At 35.5% G+C, this 12,759-nt stretch overlaps 1 protein-coding gene across 2 annotated transcripts in view; it reads right to left on the bottom strand.

The window, feature by feature from the left end:
- LOC118192827 (uncharacterized) overlaps positions 1-9,133 on the bottom strand; it is a 153,519-nt gene extending 144,386 nt beyond the window's left edge. Inside the window, exon 1 of one of the 2 annotated variants that reach the window (XM_085810773.1) lies at positions 8,976-9,133. The gene's annotated coding sequence lies outside the window, so the exon portion shown is untranslated. The remainder of the gene's footprint in view (positions 1-8,975) is intronic. The other variant, XM_035363854.2, reaches the window with a different exon arrangement.
- Positions 9,134-12,759: the final 3,626 nt, after the last annotated feature.

Raw genomic sequence — 12,759 nt, 5'->3', positions numbered from 1 at the left:
TCTCCCATAGCCGAAAGAAACAGGCTGCGAAGGAGGTATAATATCACCTGGGACCCAATTATTAAAACGGAGTTAAATAGGATCAGTAAGCATATTAAGCTTGAAATGCATAAATTAAAGTGTGAGGCTTGGAATGATAAAATGGAGGAGTTAAACTTAGACAGTGATGCCTTCTGGCAGTTTACAAAAATGTTAAAGAGGATGCATCAGTGTGATAGGCCAATTATTGCCAACGGCGTGACTGCTTATTCAGATACTGACAAATGTCAGATTTTCGCTTCCCATCTTGAAAAGCAGTTTTCTCCCAATCAGACACCTCGTAATATTCACTTTGAGACCCAAGTGAGAATGAAAGTAGAAGAATGGCTAGGTACTCCCACGGTTCTAAATGCCGATGGTTTAACTAATCTAAGAGAAGTTACGGATATTATCTCCAAATTGAACCCCAAGAAAGCCCCAGGTATTGATGGAGTTACAAATTTAATGATCAGGAACCTCCCGCGCGGTGGAAACACAAGACTTTCCAGCATTTTTAATATATGCATTACGTTATGCTACTTCCCGGACTGCTGGAAGTACGCAAAAGTTTTCCTACTACCGAAGCCTGCAAAAGACATCACTAAGGCGGAGAATCACAGGCCCATAAGCTTGCTCTCTAATATAGGCAAGATCTTTGAACGAATAATTTTAAGGAAATTCCAGCCTTATTTACAGGTACTTCCGGAAGATCAGTACGGATTTAGGAGCGAACTTTGCACATCTAAACAACTGATTAGGTTTGTGGAATTTATCGGCTCTGCTCTGCATCATAAGAGTTGTACTGCAGTGTTCATGCTGGACGTGGCCAAAGCATTTGACCGTGTCTGGCATAAGGGCTTAATATATAAATTGATAATGATGAATTTGCCTAGAGAACTGATCTTACTCACCAGATCTTATATTGCAAATCGTTACTTTACTGTTAGCTGCAAGCAAAGTCATTCTGGATACAAAACTATCGCTGCAAGCGTCCCCCAGGGGTCCTGTCTTGGCCCAGTACTCTATCTTTTCTATGCGGCTGATTTCCCACGGGATAAACTCAACAGAAATACATTGCTGGCCTGCTATGCGGATGACACCGCTGTAGCGGTCAGATCTATTCAGCCTAACAGGGCAATTTCTGTTATGCAGGATATAATTATGGACATTGAGGAGTTGTGCTCCAGGATTTCCATCAATGCGACTAAATCACATCTTCTTGTTAGAAGGAAGAAAATACTGGTTTCAGTTCAGCCACTTTACCTATTCGGCCAACGTGTCCCGATGGCAAACAAGGCCAAGTATTTAGGTGTTTACTTGAATCGAAGACTCACGTGGAGTACGCATGTCAATTACATTGCAAACAAGACCAGAGGAATTGCTCAACAATTACAAGTACTGCTAGGGCGCAGCTCGCAGTTAGATCTGAGAAGGAAAAGACAAATTTATATTTCCATTTTAAGACCAATTATGTATTATGCGTCCCCTGTCTGGGCTACTGCTACGAGCTCAGATATCAACAAATTGCAGGTGACTCAAAACACAATCTTATGCACCATTACAAGAGCGCATTTTTACATCCGTAACAAACTCCTGCACGATGATTTACAAGTTGAATATATTGACAAATATCTGCAAAAACTTAACAGCAAGTTCTTTGACAAAGGTTTGAATTGCAGTAAAGGAAACTTTAATGCTGTACTGAACTATGTCTGCATTCCTGAGGACTACAATATCAGGCCTTTCACGGCTCACAGAATGAGGGATCACAATTTTGTCACTTAGCCCACTCGTTTTTAAATATGTAAATAACACATTTTTATGCGTACATTACTTCACTTTCATTTGTTTATTACATGTTCAACACTGTATCTTATGCACATGTCATGTATTTTCATTTCTTTTGCATCTTTATAGCTCCATACACGTGATTATTACTCTTGTCTCAGCGGTGAGAGTCAAGTTACTTTGATGATTGGACTTTGTCACTATGGCCGATGGGCCCTCCTTACCCGCTCCGATTTCCCGGCTGGGAACTAGCTGATAGTTGACATTCTGATTGTCCTTAGGGGATTAGATCAATATAGCTTATTAAAGCCCAACTGGGCTAATATAAGCATAAGCAATTAGCATTTAAGCACGGAAACAATACTTTTACAATCCTTCTCCGGAACTCGAATCCGGGCTCATTCAGACTTACACATATCGTTAGGTTCCCACGATCTAGTTTCGCACTTACGCTTATGTTTGTCACCAAGTAATGCCCAACAGAAAAGTACCAAAATTTCTTTGCTACACGATTTAAACTAGTTTCTCTGCTTATTTCTGATTTGGTTGTTCGGGTGAAATCTTGAAATTATTATCTGATTCCAAACTAGCGTGACCAGTGACTGAGTAAATAAGACAGCTGAAGAATGGCATTTCGAAATACATGGATTGGTTGCATATATATTTTTTGTCTTCTCCATTTATGACGTGAATACGAGACAGTTCCCTTTGAAAAGTCCTTGTCCTCCACGAAAGTATCCCTGCTCTTAGGCAAGTAGACTTTGTGTATTTTATAACATTCAGATACCCTTTATTTTAACCTTAAAATTTCTTAAAATTTTTTTTTACACATAGGTATTTGTACAGTGACAATAAAATATGCCGAAAGTTTCTTTAAGTTCAATACGGAATTTTTGTATTTAGTTTGGAATGCTTTTCACACATCTTTGTTACACAATCAAACTAATCAACTCAAAATTTCGTATTTTATACCGTCGAATAGAACGAAAAGTAATCGTCCAAATATAGGCTTATCAGATTATATAGTCTGGCGTTATTTGGTGACACAAACTAGATCCAAAACTCTAAAAGACGATATGCGAATTACCAGTATGTGTTGTAAGTACCACAGAGACAAGGGAAGGGTGTAACGGACCTTTTATTAACTCAAATAAAGTTTAACAGTCGGCAACAACTCGTGTTTACAGAAGCCAACACTTTGGGATCAAATAAAAGATAATGATTAAAATTAAAATTAATTAAGTATAGTCTAATGGCTTTACAGTTTAACTGACGCTCAAACTGGCTGTGATAGGAGCTGGCGTAAACAAGCCTAATGGCAAGGATAACTAGAATTCTAATCGCTAGAATATTAAAGTTAGCAACGTTGCCTTCAAGCAGGCAGAACACGCTCTGATTTCACCCTCCAGAACCTTCCCTTAAGTACTTCTTTCTACCTAATTTGAATACCGAGCACGCATTCTGACAGGGAAATGAAACGACGCTTGATAGGATAGGCAAATAACATAAAATAACGGGTCATAAAATTAAAATGATCTTTACAAGCTTATTAGTACTTTTAATTTACACTGGTGTGCAAAAATTAAGGACGAGACGGCTTTTTCAATATAACGTTGTGCAAAAGCTTTCCAAATCAACAAAAATAATACCACATGATCCCCAAGATGTAAGAACATGGGTAATATAAGCAAAACTTCCGAAAAAAGCAATCAGAGTGATAAGAAGGAACTGTATTGGAAAAGCATGGAGCACAATGCAATAGAAGGCCGAAACATCCATGTGAGAGATGTCCAGCAAGAAATATCCAACCTTTAGTAAGGGATATGATATCCTCTGACTGCTGTGCAGGTTACACGTTCTTTGTCCTTGCTGAATATGACGTTGTCAATGAGTTGTTGAAGCATTGCTGCCCATTCCTTTTGTAACACCAATCACAGTTCCGGAATCGTCACTGGCGATAAGTTACGTGCTGCCACAAGTCTCACTATAAAGTTCCATGTTCGGCGGGATTTAGTTCCAGAGACCTTGCTGGTCAATCCATGTGTTCAATATCTTCACTCTCCAACAGCTCTTCGATATCAACTGTGCAATGAGGTGGAGCGTTGTCGTCCATGAAGAGGAACTGAGAACCTATAGCACCTGTGAAAAGACGCATGTAAGGAAAGAAAGCAGTCGCAGGTAACTGAACTTCTTTGGAAGATGTGAAGGTTCGTACGGCTACCAAGCATTGTGTCTCCCTAAACGAGATCTCTGCGACTTTCATACCGGTCCCTTTTGATGATGTTGAAGGAGTTATTGTGTATTCCTCGCTCTCTCCAGATGTGTATGCGTCTAGAATCGCAACTCAGACTAAACCTTCTCTTATCCGTAAAGAGTACTCGACCTCATTAATTATTTATCCAATTCTAGTGTTCCCTGCACTACAGAAATCTCATTCTTCGATGAGCAGGCGTTAATAGTATACATCATACAGGTCGTCATGCAAACAGACCACCACTGTGCAGCCACCTAGCCAAGGTAAAACACAATATCGGTCATCCAATCTCCTGTTCCACGTGTCTTAAGATTTCTCCCGCTGTTTAGTTACTGTTCCTTCTTGCCTATAAGGCAATATACCGGTCGTCTCTTGCTGTGGTTGTTCGTGGACGATAACTGCTGAACCATAAGGCAGATGTTCCTGTAGTTTGAAATTGTCTCCAAAGTCGTGAAACAATGCTGTGAGCAATTTCGAACTCTACAGCCATACTTCTGATACTTTGCCTTACTCAGTCTTTACAATGATTTGATCTTGGATAAAAGCCTCCAGATGTCGTATAACAGATATGTTGTTCGACATTTAACAATCATGTAGCAACTTGACGTCAATCAAACTGATATATGCCGTGACATAGCTTCCTCCAAATGCAGAGCTCACTCCTCCAGGGATCTGTATACCCCTCCGACACTCCTCTAATACGTTTAGCTGCATATATGCGCATGTGCTAATGTACTTGGTCGATCTCCTGATTAGTCTTTCAGTCCTCTTTGCTTCTTCATTCCACTGATAAGCTAATTTTTCAACTTCGTCTTTAATTTTTTACGGTGTATTTACCGAATTTTAAAAGATGTTCAAAAATCATTCCTTTCTTTTTTAAACTAGCTTGGAGTTACTAACGACGTTAGATCTTAAAATCAGAATATCTATTAGATATGTATAATTATACATTCATTGGCGGCAAGAGACTCACGATTTGAACCAATGTTGAGTTCGGCTTTCCAAAGCAAACAGAAATTTAAATGAACTCAGTGTAATTTTAAGCCATCGGATAGATGCAAGACCTTTATATAATATACATCATGCGTACATACTTAATTGATATACTAATTAGGTAGAATAACAACAACGACAACATATTGGCATGCCCTGCTTCACGTTAGCCATAATGGTCCGTACTACAGGTCCACCCACTCCTCAGAACCAGATGCGGAGGTTCAACCTCCGCTTTGGCCCCTCAGAGAGGTTAGCGCACCACACGGGTCATTCTCAGGCAGCACTGGTCGTTATTTGCTACCTATCAGTCGCTCGGGCTGCCCGTCGCAGTGGGACATTAACCAGCGTATCCCGGGGACGCTAGCTCCCGGGCTACTAGTGCCACGTCGCCCAAGGAGGTGCCAGACCATCGGGCCGGCAATGAGTGACTTTTCCGGGGCCTTCAGAACCACCAAGTTCATAAATTTTATGCCCCCGTGGCCGAGACTGCCTAGGTACAGATCCTAGCCGGTAGCGTCGCAGAGTTCTCTACGTCAACCCCCGGAGAGGGGGCGAGTTTTCTAATTTCAATGGTGGACATTTTATTTCTTTATTACTTTTCCTCATTCTGTAAATTAACAGGCACAAAATAAAATGTATGGCAAAACTTTGTAAGTTGCACAATGTAAGCTAAATACACTAAAATATACACGATAATTATTTTAGCCATCATAAAATTCTTGATTACAAGAGAATAAAAATATCGTGGTGCTCCCATTTTCGATATATATTGGCTTGTTGCAAATGAATAGCCATTGAGTGAGGTAAAAGTTTACTGGTTGCGGAAGATAGGAATACTGGGATTTACGCAGTTATCAAGCATTAAATATAGAATTCTGTGGACTTTAAGTTAATCGAATCTAGCCATCTAAAGCTGCTATCATTTAAGAGTTCAAACAGGGAAATTCTAAAGCGGTTACCATAAAAAACATTCGTTGCAGGAACAATTAATGAGAGATCCATTCGCTAGTAGTTCACAAAATTTCTCTCAAGAGATCTAAAGAACAAAACAAGTCTCATCAAGCGAAACAATAATAACAACAAAACATCATCCTTCCTCCATTAATTGGAATGAATTAATGGATTAAATTGGATCAGATATCGGCTAGGCACTAAATATATACTTTCAAACTATTGTATTCCTTTGGCAACAGTAGAAAAAGCAAGAATCTCGACAAGCGGATGCTTCACGAAATCACTGATGAAAAACAAAGCATGATATTTCGAAGGCGTTCTTCTCGCTTTAGTAAAAGAGAAAGGTTCCTGCAATGAAATTTTTGTTATTAATTATGGTAAATGTTTAGCTTTTATATATTTTTTCGATTAAAAATATGATTGATTGATTGATAAACAGGATTGAGTTTAGCAGTTACTTCAGTATTTTAACTATTTCTTGACCTTACACGATGAATTTAAGTGTTGATATTTCCTCGTCGAGAGGAATCGATAGTCTACTTGAAAAGTAATATTTTGACAAACATTATTTTAGTTCAGTTTACTTTACTTGATAGTTAAATAAAGTGACAATCAAGTGGGAGTTTATCTCCAAATATTTAGGTAGTTAGAATGTTATTTATCGGAATTCGATATTTTATTTGCGCCGTGAGTGCAAACTTCTGCACTTTCTTTAGCCCATGGGGGCAACTCGCGAAGAAGGGCTATTAATTTTGTTTTGGTATTTTGCATTGGTTCAATATAAACGGCGTTATACTTTTCAAATTGGTGCCATTAAATATTAGAGACCAGCGTTATATTTAAAGAAATTAAATAACGAATAATCTGCATGAATGTATGTTTTTCGCACTGTGAGTAAGCAATGACACCTAGAGGCGTCAAGTTTTGAATAACGCAGTCCTGCATCCGAAATTTGGAATTTACAATTTGTTTTATTATCTATATTTTATATTTCGTAAAACTGTAACGAACTGTTGATTAACAAACTCAACGATTTCAAAGCGAGCAATGGCAACACTGTACGGGGGGAAAACATTTTTACCTCCAGCGCACGAGACTGGGTATCGGCATTCTAAAGGTATGCTGTTTTTAAATTATTCTCTGATATTGCTGTTGAATTGAATTTTATGGTTTAAGCGAGAAGAACATGATATTTAATAAATAAAGTTATCACACAGAACGTTAAAAAAAAGGTCCTTTTGGTTGTAATATAAAATCTGAAAGCTTTCAGAATTTTGTTATTTATTTACTTTTTTTTTAGTACTGTAAATACCTAACTGAACTTAAAAGTAAATTTAAGATGTTAACCAATCAAATATACCGAAAATGAAAATTTTAGGAAATATCACTCTCGACGCGCCGTTGAGAATAACTTGTAGATATCATTCCAGTTTAAGCTAGACATCCGATTCCAGATGATTTAGTATGAATTCAGATTTGTACACATTGGTTCATTTTAAGTTTCGATTCCCAAATTTGAAACTGTATTGGCTGAGGCATTATGTAAGAGACAAACGCAATCGGCTGTTGCTGTGATTAGTTTTGTGCTTGGTTTTGCACCATTGAGCAAAAATCATATGGCATGGATTAACTTAAAAATGGTGCAGTTTAGAGCGATTTATTATAAGCAGTTACTACTTTTAGGGCAGAACGAGGAAATAAGCAAATTAAAATAGAGAGTAAAAGGACTATTGCAAATTTAAGCTAGAATTTACATATATTTATGTTATATATGTACTATATATATATATATAATTCTATAGTAAACAGGTAATTATGAGTAATTTAAAAAGCCGATTACTTGCTCTAATATTCTAAAGTCCTTAAATATGCATCTACAAATATTACGTTTAACATTAATTTACTACAAACGTAGCATTGCGAATATTATTCTGAACAAAAAGTTGCTTGCATTATTATTGAACTGTTGAACAGATTTATCTTCAGTTTTGTTTTACTATATATAAACACTTAAAGCTCAGGTAATAGTTTGTGAATTTACGAAACACAATCTGACATGGATTTCTATATGCTTCTGAAACAAGTTAATATTACAGTTTCTTAATTCAGCTTTTGATGAAAAAAGCAAAACAACTTTTAAGTGAAGGTTGAATTATACTTGTTTTTTATTGTACGTTTATTTTACAGTTTCCAGGATTTTTAATGTATTATTAACATTTTTTAGTCTTTTCTGCTTACCCGTAGAAACAAACTATTTGAAATACTGCTCGTCAGTTAAACTTCAAAAGTAAACTTTAATAAAATTACTCTGAACATCAAACGCCTTGAGAGTATTATTGATAAAGAATCCCAGTCCCAGTTTTAAAGAAGGACTAATTTGTTTTTTAAATAGCTTTAGTACAAAATTCAGGTAATGTTTTTCGTTTTACATTACATTCTGATATAGCGCGATTTTTGTTAAAATAAATTTATTAAGAAATATGTGATTTAAATTATCACATTTAAATTATTAGAAATAGAGAGTGTAAAAATTTGAAACAAAGTTTCATTTAATTTTGAATATTAAATTGATTTAGCATAATTTTAATCTTTATTACTTAACTGTCTATTAATCTTGACGAATAATTTTTTTCAATTCCGTTGATATAGAGGTCGTTATATTTATTTATTATAAAATTTTCAAAATAGACTATATTGAGAGCGTGAGATAATTTTTATTTAAGTATCGAATTGTCAAAATATTACATTTTTTTCCTTTTAATAATTTATAACCTAAACGAGTTATCGATTCAAACCTAAATATGCTATTTTAGTATATTTGCGTCACAAAATTGAACATAACCATAATTAGAAAAAGGAACCGAAGAAGATTCTATTTGAGGAAATGTTTCTATCAATGAAACGTAAACAATTTATACAATTATTATTGAAATCGAATGCGAGATAATTATGTATAATAGCTTACCTGCAATATGAAATGCGTACACCAGTGTAAATTTAAAGCTTTCTTGACATCATGGATTCTCTTGGCATTTTTTTGCTCACTCATATACATTGGGCAATAGCAGTTTGATGGGGTTGCTCACTATAGCGAATAACCACTTTGTTCCATTGCATGATGGCCTATAACACTGCTGAACTATTTATAACTCATTTTGACTTAAGCGGTTGTCGATTGAAAGTCGATTTCTGTTAGCGCCATCTAGTAAGCATTGTTTTAAGCAGATCTCTCTACTTTGTGCGCAAATATGTACATACGCTTTCCAGAATTATGCTGTTCTATTTTCAATGAAAAATAGTATAATTCCAGTTTTTGAGCTTAAAAATATTACAAAATTATATCTTAAAATACAATACTGCACATTATTTTATAAAATATTCACAGTTTTGTGGGTGAACACAATAATGAATATCCACTTATTAGAGCAGTGAATAAGGAGTGCAGTGAATATGTATAAGGAGTATATATTAGTTAAAGGCATAGTTGTGTTACGAAAAGAACAAAAGGAAAAATCGAAATAATAACTTACAATACCTTTTTTCCATAACATAAACTTAACTTTAAAGAGACAGATGACAGAAGAATTTAAAAAAAAAATTTTTTTTTACCACATTTTATTTCGGACGCCTGTTATTGAGACATTAGGTAATTTATCAGAAAAATCTGCTATGTCCTCACTGAGATTCGAACTCTGGATTTTCCGATTACTAGACCAACGTGCTACCAATTACATCATGCAATGGAAAATGAGATACTAGAACACAGGGAAAAGGGGAAATTCCTTATATTCTCCCCCACTTAAAGTCGCCAAATCCAGGTGGTGACGAAATATCGCACACAATATTTTAGCTCTGGTGGTACTTGTACAGACTTATATTTTTTCAATGTCGGAAAATGCGAGAAGTAAGCCACCCCTCGCAGGGATATGAATTACGGATTCCGGAATGCAGTTAAATGAACTTTCAGTTACACACCGAAAGCATAAAATATAATTTCTGCAGTTTCTAAACTTCTACAGGCAGAAGAACATTTCTCATGCATTTCAAAAAGTGCAGATTAAAGTTTCAAAAAGTTACGAAGACATTAAAAATTATGAAAGTATAGAAGTCACGAATTAAAAAAAAAACTCAGACTTCAATTTAATACCTGCAAAGTAAGCAATTAAGCAGCTAGCCGGTCTACTATTTTAAGAAACAATCTTACAGGAATTTAAGGTACCGCATGAGACTTCACCTGAATGTTTTAAATCCCATCCACAGGAATTATCTGTCTGTTAGTTTGTCTGTTTACTTAGTATGTTAGTAAAGAACACAAAATTAATCTGCCCTGTATCTCCAGACTTACAAAACATCCTCTACAGTAAAATCCTTCGCATTTTGGTCAAAAGTTCTGCATTTGACTTTCATAACACTTCTTCAAATAATTCAGAGTTAAAGAATATTTTAGGATTGGTTTAAAAAGTATAAGAATTTTAAGCAGTTTAACTTTGTAAAGTTTTCTACTCCTTAGGAATGTATGGCATTCAAGTTGGTGCGTGAAGGAATTTTGATTTACCATCACTGATATTTTATTTATTTCATTTTGTTTTCGTCAGTGCAGGTTTTTAAATTCAAAACTTTAACACTGTGTTTGCATCATCATATAAAACTGCACAGTTTCGTCGACTTGAATGAAAAAAAAAAAAAAAAAAAAAAAAATGATTTTCATCTCCTTTGACGACAGATATCTTTTCAAGCATTTTATTGGTTTCTAAACATCATATATATTGAAACATACTTTCATTCTTCGACAATTTTTTCTTTATGATATTACTCTGTTTCTTAGTGCTTCTAAGAACTGTGTGTCCAATCGGTCATCATACTGCATAAGGAATTATATTGCATGGGCACAAGATATTCTCTTCAGATTGGTAAATTCATTTGCTTTCGGAAGAAATCCAGAAGACAGCATCTTCTTTGAATGGGTTATTTTTCTTCGAATGAATATTTCACCAATGTTTCTTTAACTGTCCTTATGCTAGGCCTTTCAGATGTTTTTCCTCGCACACAAACTCTTCCCATAAGCAGAAATTTCGGAATCCAGAATTTTCTGCATGTTCTATGTATAGACTTTAATAAACTATATTCTTGACAAATACTAACAATAACTATTTTTCTAATGAATTTCACTTACGTGCAATGCAAGATATCATTATGTTTACAGTTAGTTACTGTTGTTATAATTAAGATACAATAACACGCCGAACAAATATTAATTTAGAAGTCAAACAACAAAAATCAGCGTAATATTTTTTTCAAATTTTCACAAGATTATGGTTTTCCATGGTTTTACTGAACCACCATCCTCAGTCGCAAAAGCGCAAATGAACGAGATAAGATATAATGATTAGATAAGATAAGATAAGATATCCTCTCATCAATAAAATTCCGAGTTCCATACTCAAGGACTCCATTCCGGATATGAATGCCTGGGGTATTTACAGGATTCCTTGCCAATGTGGCTTAATTTACGTTGGCCAAACTAAGACAGCCTTGAAATTAAGCGTTAAGGAACATGAGGCATATGTTAGAAAAAAGGAAACACAGAAGTTTTCTGTTGCCCAACATTGTTGGTCCGAAAATCCCACTTTAAATTTTTCTGCTACCAAAATTATTCAAAAAACATCTTCCATTAATGAACTGGATTTTCTAGATGCATTTCACGTTAAAAAAATTTTTTCTGTTCTAGTTAACGACCTAATTCCAATCCATCTTTGCCTTCAGCCTTTAAAGAAATTATGTTTTAGTTCTGGTTTCATCAACAGATGGCGCCAGTAGCTTACCTTAGCTAATCATTATATCTTATCTCGTTCATTTGAGCTTTTGCAGCTGAGTATGATGGTTCGGTAAAACTATCGAAACACTAGTCCGGCGAAAATTTGAAAAATATTACGCTGATTTTTGTTGTTTGACTTCTAAATTAATGCTTAAGCTAAATTTCTAAGAATTGGGTATTGTAACTTCTTCACATGGCAGTTTGACTAGAGAACCGAAACGACAAAAGCGAAGATAAGAGAACACGCAGAGAAACAATAGAATATTTGTTACTATCCTAATGATAAAACCGTAGATGATTTTATGAGTCGTTAATTTTTTAATTGTAATTTTAAAAAAATTGGGGGAAAATCATGGAAAAAAAAAGAGGAAAAAGAACAATTATAAATCTCATTATATTCGAATAGCTTACATCTGGAGCTCTCTGTCGCTTTATAAAAGAACATTGTATGTATACAAAATTTGAAGAAACCAGAAGTTCCATTAATTATCTTCGAGAGGTTTGTTACAGGCTGGAATTTTGGTTCGTATGGCGCAATTTGAATACAGTGAATTTTGGTTCGTATGGCTCAGTTTGAATACAATGGACTTGGAGGTACAGTAGTTTCAGTCTCATTATTTTGCGGATTTATGACAAGCTACGCGCGTTATGGTGCCACATCTTCTAATTTATCTGCTACCACACCTAGAATTTAAATGAGCTCAAATACTTAAGCATAATGCACAGTAACTTTATTACGCATGATCCGCTTGAATTGATGTATGGCTATTGGTGTGCCTTCCACCATCATCGGTAATTCGATTGCTTAGAAACTTGAGTACTAGTAACTGTGAAACTTTGCTAACAGAAAGTAGAGTCCAATGGACACGGCACTAATGATCCCAACCACATATTCAGGCGAAAGGGTGCTTGGAGTTGACTCTGGAGAACAGCG

Source organism: Stegodyphus dumicola, chromosome 2 (assembly GCF_044657685.1).
Source record: "Stegodyphus dumicola isolate Sdum_Otavi_A_Nest chromosome 2, ASM4465768v1".
Taxonomy (NCBI): Eukaryota; Metazoa; Arthropoda; class Arachnida; order Araneae; family Eresidae; genus Stegodyphus; species Stegodyphus dumicola.
Note: the sequence above shows the minus strand (reverse complement) of the source record. Positions and strands in the feature narration are given on the sequence as shown.